Below are 9398 nucleotides of genomic sequence, written 5' to 3' on the forward strand. Positions count from 1 at the left end.
AGCTCTACGTGACTTCGGCTGGGATGGGACCAGCACAGAGACAGGTGACATCCGTGGCTGAGTCTGCAGGAAGGCAGTGGCGCCTCGGTGTAGGTGAGTGTGCACCGGAGGGTCAGCAGGGCCTCCCGGAGGCAGGAAGACAGCCCGGGCCACTGCGCCCATCACCTGCCCCCAAAGTCCCCACACTACTCTGTACAGGAGGCACGCACTGGGTCTCAGGGCTCCCGGGACCTTGTGGAGGACATCCTCACGGAGGCTGGCTTTTTGCTGCATATTCCCAAGGGGAGACACTTGTCCCACCGCTGAGCTCAGACCATGCAAGCTGAGTGTCCGGGGCTGGCTGCGCCACTCTTGAGGCCCGGCACAAAACGAAACTCCAGGTGCTCGGCCGGAAAGCTGTTCTTTCCTCCACGGCTTCCGTTAGGGGCTGGGTCGCGTCCCCAAAGTGCGTATGTTGAAGTCTGAACTCCCAGACCTCGGAACGTGCCTGTATGTGGAAGTAGGGCTTTTAACAAGGTGATCAGGTTAAGACGAGGTCTTCACGTTGAAGACGCGATCGACACCTACAGCCAGTGGCTCTCGGTAAGCAGATGGCCCTCCACGGCGTGTGGGCGCCCCGGCCACCGGCTAAAGGCCTGAACGGCTGCGACAGAGCTTCCGCACAGGGGAAAGCCTTCTCCCCGTGGCTGGAACAGAGGTCTTGCCCCAGTGTCCAGCCTGCCCTGCAGACTCCAGCCTTGCCAGCCTCCAAACCCGGTGAGCCCATCTCCAATTTCTCACCAGAGGCCAGAGCCACACAGGGTTCTGTTGGTCCCGTTTCTCCGGAGAACCCTGCCTGAAGCTCCCCCTGCCAAGGCCTGGGGCTCAGTCACGTCCACACGCTCCCTCTCACCACAGAAGGTGCCCTGCTTGCGGGTTCTGGGATGAAGACACGGAGGTCTTGGTGAGGTTGGTGGCGGCCCCCGGCCTCCTGCAGCCGCAGGAATGAAGAAGGCCTATTCTAGCTTCCTTGTTTGTGTCTCCACAAACACTAGTTTTTTTTCCTTTCTCTCTCTTCGTATTTGAAGCAAATGCTGGTTCAGACTGCAAGCGTGGCTCCCCAGAGCCGTCAGCGCCCTCCCCTGCCCAGCCCGTCACAGGAAACGTGCCTGCCTTGATCCGCTTATGCAGGCTGTGCCTTTCCAGGAGCCCTTCCGTTTCTTCAAGGTCGTCCAATTTGTTCACAGCAGTCTCCTACGACCCCCTGCAGTTCAGTGGTGGCAGCTGTCATGTCTCCTCTTCCATTCAGGATTTATTTGGGTCCTCCCTCCTTCCTTGGTAAGTCTAGCTAAAGTTTTGTCAATTTTGTTTAGATTTTCAAAAAAAAAAAACCCACTTTTAATTTGTTTCTATGTCATCTCAGTCTCCATTTATCTGATTTATCCTTCATTCTGCTAAGTTTAGATTTAGTCTGTTCTTGTTCTTATCTGGTTCCTTGGGATGTAAAGTGAGGTTGTTTCTGGGAGACCTTGTTTCATAATGTAGGCATTTATCACTATAAACTTCCCTTCGGAACTGCTTTTGCAAGTTGGGGTATGATGTGTTTCTGTGTTAGTTTGTCTCAAGATTTTGAGACAACTTTTTGATTCCCTTTTTGAGGTCTTCTTTATCGATGGTTCAGGAGTGTATCAATTTCCACAGATTTTTTTAGTTTTCGTTTCCCTCCTGTTGTTGATCTTTAGTTCCACAACATTCCGATTGGAAAAGGTACTTGATGTGATCTCACTCTTCTTAAATGTGTCGACACCTGCTCTGATGCCCGTATGTGCTCTGCTGGAGAGCGCCACACGGACACTCGACAAGGATGTGCGTTCTGCTGTTGCTGGACGAAATGTTCCCTGTTAGGTCGATTTGGTCTGTTACTCAGTTTCCTTATTGATTTTCTGTCTGGATGATGTACCCACTGTTGGAGTGGCACTAAAGTCTCCTGACACCATTGTGTTGCTTTTCTTCCTTTCGTTCTCTTAATATTTGCTTTATGTATTTAGACGTTCCAGTGTTGGGTGCGTATGTATTCACAGTGATCAAACCCTCTTGATGAATCGCCCCCTTTATCACTATGTGATGACCTTCTCTGACCCCTGTGACAGACTTTATCCGAAAGCCTATCTTGTCTGATGAGTCCAGCCACCCCGGCCCTGCTCTGGTTCCACATTCAGGAAAACCTCACTCCATTCCCTCACTTTCAGCCTGTGAGTGTCCTTAAAGCTAACGCGAGTCTCTTGTAGGCAACGTGTTGTTGGATCTCGGTGTCTGCTTTTTTTTTTATCCAGGCGGCCATTCTGTGTCTTTTGGTTAGAAAATTTAACCCACTTCCGTTAAAAGTAACTAATGGTAGGTAAGGACTCACTATTGCCATTTTGCTCATTGTTTTCTGATGGTTCTGCACTCCTTTCACTCCTTTCTTCCTTTCTCAGTCTTCCTTTGTGACTTGTTGGGCTTTTTTGTGGTAGCCTATTTTGATTCCTTTTTCTGTAACTTTTGTGTGTCTACTAGAGAGGATTTCTTTGTGGTAACCCTAAGACTTACCTAAAGTGGCTGATAGTTACAACAGTCTTTCAAGCTGATAATAACCTCATTCAATCATACACAAGCTCCACACTGTCATCCCCATCGGATGCTACTGATGTCACATTTGACATCTTGTAAATCGTGTGTCCATTAACAAATTATTGTAGCTAGTTATTATTATTTTGCCTTTTGACTTTTATACCAAAGCTATGTGATTTATGCCCCAACGTTACCTATTACAGGAATCTGAATTCACTACGTATTTACCACTACCACTGAGTTTTAGAAGTTGTGGCTTTACCAGTTTCCAGTCGAAGAATTCCCTTCAGTATCGTAGGGCCAGTGATAATGGACCCCTTCAGCTTTCGTCTGTCTGGGTAGATCCTTATTTATTCTTCATTTCCAAGCAGAGCATTCTTGGTTCGCAGTTTTTACTTTCAGCACTTTGGGACAAGGACCTACTTCGGAATCTGCGGTTGGGTCTGCTGATGGCGGCCTGTTACCAGGTGTGCAGACCAGTGTGGTTCCCACGAAGTCCCTGGGCCGGCAGGACTGGCCCCAGATAGCAGCTGAGACAGGCTGGCGCCAAGCGGCAGGGCTAATCCGGGCCCACGGCCAGGACTGAGGTCTGCGGGATCGCCTCTAGGGGCACACACAGGTATGCCTCCTGTTGGGTCCCTGGGCAGGTGGGTCCACTCCCAGACCACAGCTGAGAGGGGCTTCAGGCTCCACAGTCCGACAGAGCTCAGTGGGCCTGCCTCCGGGGACACAGAGGAGCAGTGACACACCCACCTTGTGCCCACTCTGAGTCTCGCCGAACCCCCGCACATCACGGGTCCACTGGCATATTTTGTTCATGCGGCATCACGAACACTGTCACGTGGACGAGGCAGCAAGGAATGCCAGACAGGTACCTCCTCTGTTCACACAGAGCCCACGGTCCGCCAGACTTCACTTACAAAATTCAAGTTCAAAGATAAAGAAGTGTCAGAAGATGACACCACAGAGCAGCAAGCCCAGTCAGTCCTCTTGAGCACAGGGTCCCTCCCATGTGACCATGCGGCCTCACTGCCATGAGGCCAGCCCCGTGTGTCCTTTGTCACACAGCCTTATCAGAGGCCAGCCACGAAGGAACTAAGGACACAGCTCCCCAGAGGTCCCGTCTCCCCACCAGGAGGCCTGAAACCTCCTCTCCGATCCCCCAGACAGCCTTCCACACACAAGCCTCTTAGCGAGATCAGCAACACTCTCTTAGGGCTCTGGATTCTCGCTCTCTCCATTTTGTCCCACACGGACTCTTTGGCCCCTCAGCTTTGCCATGCAGGGTATGTGCCCAGGGGTTTTCAGCTGGAACTGTTTTCCAAAATAGTTCCTTTCCCTCATTGCCAGAAGCAGATATCCAAAGAAAACTTCCTTAACTAACAGAATATATCTACAAGAAATCACTAAGGGACACATGGCTCAGTGATGGAACATTAGAAGAAGGAACAAGAAGTTGTTCCTTACTTTCCATGGTGCCAACTCCTGTTCTCACTCGCGGAAATGCCCGTGCACAAGGAAGTGACCTGGGAGATACGTTCCCACATGTGGTGGCAACGTGGAGAGCCTGGGACACCATGCAAAGGAACCAAGATATTTTGCACAGAAGGTGTTTACTTAGAGGAAGAACGTGACCTGACCAGTGGCTGGGGAACATAGTTCTCTGGCCCAGAGAATGGGCTGGAGAAGTGAGAGAAGCCAGGGTCTCGAGCAAGCCGTCAGATGGTAAGGACAGGCATGGGCAGTACCAGAGGTGGTGGGATGGAGGGGAAATTGTGAGGTGAATGCAGGCACATGCTCCTGAAGTTTCTAGCACTGATGTCTGGGATCCTGCTGGTGTCTTTGGTCAAGACGGAGCACACTCAGGAAGGACTCAGGGAGGAGGAGGCTACATGAAGGAACGCGGTCGTGGGTGCTGGTGCTAAGCGGTCCAGGAGGCAGAAGATTGCCTTAAGGTCAGGGCTTGAGATAGTTGGGAGTCATCGGTATAAAAGTGGGGAAAATAACTTGCAATTTAGAGCAAAATCCTATCACACCTTTTCGTGCCTCCTGAGTGCTGGGCCATTCATCTGGGTAGAGAACTCTTGGGTTTAGAAAAGCAATCTGGTTGGACATCTTGTTTGAGAAAAGTAAGACTCCCCCTTGTAATAGCTTAATGGGAGGTAAGAGCAGAGAAAAATTAATTTCTTGGTAATATGAAGTGAGAGAGACTGAATCCCCTTGGACAGCTCTAGATAGAGGAGGTGAGAACCCAAACAAGTGGGAGAAAATGGGGATGTAAGGAGCACTAGGGAAACAGGGGGTTGGGGTCCCTGGGACAGACAGACACGGTCAATGAGGAACCCCAATGACGGGCTGTTTTGGGGGAGACTGGGTGGACTGATACTCAAGTGGAAGCGGCTTCCTTTTCTGTATGACTGCGGGGGCTTCCGCAGAAGGTGGCCCCACAGCCAGCCCTGTGCTGGGGTGCTTGGTGGGCACAGGGGGGGCAGACCTGGGGCAGCCACCAGCACACGCGACCCCTCCTTGACCCAGTGTCAGCGTCTTCTTTCTTTCACGCTTTTTATTTCCAGTCCGCATGAATCTGCTGAAAGCCTCAGTTTTCCCACACCAACCCAAGTGCCACCTCGTGGAGCACCCCAAGTCCGCCCCGGGGGGAATGCGCGCTTCATCCACGCACAGCATCTATTTCAACAAACGCTCACTCCACTTGCTCTCGCTCTGACATCACTTCCGCCACTGACTCACCCGGAGAGGAACGTGCTCGTTTACAGCCTTTGGTGCCGCTAGCCCCTCACAACAGGGACAGAATCTGTGTTCGTGCAAACTTGAGCCATCTGGTTTTGTGAACATTTCTAACTGCAAACCCACAAATCGGCATTGTTGGTATTAGTGTTGTGAACTCGAACTTGGTTAACGGGAAGGATGACTCTGCCTTGGGTGTGCTGACAACAACCAAATTTCTGTGCCTGCACAACAAAGGCCATACACTTGGCCAAACCCAAAGAGCGGGGACGAACCTGATGTCCAGGGGCTCATTCTGCTGCTAAGAAACTGACCTCTTCCTGCGGCTTTCCAGAAAACACCCAGGAACGTGTCCTCCGAGTGGTCTGCCCAGGTCCTCACATCTGAGCAGTGGACAGGCACACGGCCAGGGTCTAGGTACCAGTCTGGGAGGAAGAGAGGTCGTGTGGGCGTCCAGGACACTTCCGGATGGAGAGGGGGGTGCCCCCACACGTGTGGGCAGAGCACAAGGCTGGGGAAGCTCGCAGGGGCCGTGGGGGCAGGCGCCCGGACGGATCACACACAGAGCCGCTGTAGTGGGTGCACAAGGTAGGGTCTGGTGGCCTCCGACCCCAAGTTCCAGAGAGCCCCCGGCCGCAGGAACGTCCTCCCACAGTGCCTGAGGCTGGCCGCTCCTGAGGCTGCTGCCAGGAACCCTCACAGATCGTCACCTCTGCCTCTTCCTGCTCCCACACAGGTAAGTGCGTCAACCCCAGCAGGCACAGTGAAAAGTACAAAGTTCCACCCAAAAAAAAAAAACTGTTGAATTTTTCCAGATTGTATCGGCAGAGTACTGGGGAGCACACGCGGGGATCAGTAACGCCTAGGTGCTGGGTGATAAAGAGACAATACTGACCCAGGCACAAGGCCCTGAGTTCTAGACTTCACGACGGCCGCACCAAACGCACGCACTTGGCCTAGCTTCCCTGACGCACTTCAGAGGAAGAGGCCCCAAAGCTCAGGGAGGCAGGAATATTTGAGTTTTGTTGGTTGTTAATGAGGGGACTACATTGCCAAGAGCATCTACAGGCAGCGTCCAGACACTGAGAAAACACACTGGCAAGGGGACCCTGGCATCCCGGGCAGGTCCGCAGCGCTGCCCCCTTCAGGCGAGGACGACAGAAGAACTGCCACAATCTGCATTACTCAGTTTTATCAGGAAGGACCTAGAGCGCCAGGTCCTGGAAGGACTGAAAAATAAGAGTGTGCATGGGCGCGGTTCCGGCCACGGCCGCGGGGTCCCGGCACTAAGCTGGCGATCAGACCCGCAGAGACCTGTGGTGGCAGCCAGCTCACCATGGGGCTCCACGGGCAGGAACATGTGGGCAGTTCCTGACGTCACCCTCGGTCTGGTGGACGGAGATGCCACTACGGTCATGCAACAGAGAACCCCCCCCCACACACACACACACCCAGCAAATTCCCAGGACTGAGCCAGTTCGCAGGCCCAGAACCTCTTTCTCAGAGGGATGGCTGGGTCCCCTGGCCCTCAAGGTCTAGTGGAAAAGGGAAGCTTACAGCATGACCTCTTACCTCCAAGATGGTGAAACCAAAAGCCATATTGCTTTGACGGGAATTTCTGAGATGAGTCCCCATGTGACCTGTGCCCGTCTGGCCTACGAGAAGGCAGCCAGATGTCGGTGAGCGGGCACGGGTTGAGCGGCCAGCTCGGCTGCAGACGCTGCCCCGGATGTGGCTTCTTCAGATCAATACGGCCCGGCCTCTGGCCTGCAGCCTGCCGCGGCCCCTCCCTGTCCGCCTGCTACCAAACCTACCGGCAGCAGGCAGGCCAGACAGCGCACCTCCACAGGCATGTGTGCGGGCTGGGCCACCTCCCCGGTTCTTCAGCACATGCTGGAGCCCAAGGCCGTCCCGCGGGCCAGTCCACCCGTGGACGATGTGTGGACCCAGGAAATGAGAGATACCCCAGATGTCTGGATGAAAGACGTGAAGGCCAAAGGGTGGGGCACAAACCCACAAGAACGCAGGGGGTCGCAGTCCGGTAGGTTCCAGGGACCCAGGGATCAGGGAATGTTCCAGTATATCCTGCAAGGGGAAGAGCTGTTTCTGTGTCTTACGCCCACTGCCACTGGAATGAAGCAAGTTAGCAGGGAGCCTCTTTTGGGTTCTGGGAGTAACACCTGGCCTTGCTGTTCTGACATTAAATGAACCTATAAAACCGCCAGCTTCGCAGGAGGTCCAGAATAAGAAAATGCTCCACAACAGGTTGATGTGAAAGCTGCTGTCCCCCTCAGACCGTGGTGCCGACAGGATCCAGCAGCAGGACGGACCACGGTGATCATTCTGCAGTTGTCCTTCTGGAGCCCAAGACAGACTAAGACTGCACTTCACCACGGAGCCGGTCAGAGCGTATCTGACCCTTTGTATCATTAGGCCGGGCAGCTGCTGGGGCACTTCACCACTAGACAGAAGTCTCACACACACACACACACACACACACACACACACACACACACGGGCTCGAGCGTGTCCCGAGGGCACAGGCTGCACACGCAAATGGTTCAGATCCCAGAGCACCTACCCTGCTACACCGGCCCTTCGTCGGGTACCCACGGTCTCCCGGAGTTTCCACTGATCAGACGCCCGATGTGAGAAGGTCCTACTTGATTTCTGTACAAGACCACTGACACCAACTAAAGACGAAAGTTGTAGCATCACAGCCTCAAGGGTGACCCTAAGGGAGGATCGCCAGGTGTCCCGTGGCAAAGCGCGGCCTTAGGCGTTATCTGCAGAACTACCACGGTTCTGTCCCAGAACGCTAGGGGCGCGTGCCTGGGAGGGGGCCCTACCAGGGCAGGCACCACACGCAGTTGTCCACGTTCCCTGGACACAGCAGAGCCAGGAGGACGGAGCTACAGGAAGGCAGGCAATGAGAAAGCGCTTGGCTAGACGGTCAGTGACGGAGTAAGACTGGAAAATCGATGGCAAGTGGTGTCTAAGCTCTGGACAAGGACCGCGGAAGAGGGAAGTGCTTAGGCCTCCTGAGAAGAGCTGCGGGCAGAGGCCGTACCCCACACGGGTGCCCACCACCGGCACCCGGGGACGCAATGGCCTGTCCCTGGACGTGACTGCTCTCGGTCAGCGGGCTCACAAAGCCTCCCTCACTGCCGTCGTTCTGACAGCACTGCTTCCGAGAAGCCCAGCAAGGAGGCCCGTGGACCACACCTGCCGCACACTCCGAAGCGGCCAGCTGGAGGACGTGGCGGGGGACAGACGCATCTACACTGGCTGGCAGCCGTGCCTCGTGGGGCTGCTGTCCCCCCAGATGGGCCTCATGCCCCGAACTGCCACTCAGCTTACAACGCGTCTCACTGCCAGCACACAGGTGTCGGAAGCACGAGCGATGGGAACGGTTCCTCTCCTTACAGTACCTGAGCCACTAGCCTGTCTCGTAATTCTGGACCGTGCTGGCTGGAAGGTTCCTGAGAAGCTTCCACAGAGGGACACGGGCGCCCCACTGGCCTGCAGGCTGAGAGGCCGCCCGTCTCTCCGGATGCCTCGTGTCAATAAACAAAAAGGCCAAGAGGGGTTGACCGTGACGGTGTGGGCAACTGCTCCTCACTCGCTTAGGGACAGGCATGCTGCCAGACAGGGGAGCAGGGACGAGTGTGTCTGGAATCGAGGGGTCATCTGGGGAACCTCCGAGTATTCCCACGTCCAGGGATCAGAGCCGGTGGGAAACTAGTTGGCAAAACCAGAAAGACTTGAGAGAAACCCTTCGGGAAAGCAGCCTGGGCCACCCTACCAGGTAAGTGGCTAAGGGCAGAGGAACACGGAATGTGCTGGAGAAAAGGGGATTTTTAATACCAACTTCTGCAGATCACCAGGTGCACAGGCCCCACCTATTCCTTCGCAGGTTTGGTAAGTATATGGGTTCTCTTGTCTGCCCTTTTCCGGTCCAGCTCCAACATCAGCAGGGTTAAGAGTGGTTACTCCTACAAATCGTCACTTAGAATCTGGCCAAGGGAGGTTGTGACCACCTGCCAAAGAACACGTCCCAGGAG

Source organism: Lynx rufus, unplaced genomic scaffold, assembly GCF_022079265.1.
Source record: "Lynx rufus isolate CCGP_SWC_20201006 ecotype Redwood Valley unplaced genomic scaffold, mLynRuf1.p SCAF_56, whole genome shotgun sequence".
In the NCBI taxonomy this organism is placed as follows: domain Eukaryota; kingdom Metazoa; phylum Chordata; class Mammalia; order Carnivora; family Felidae; genus Lynx; species Lynx rufus.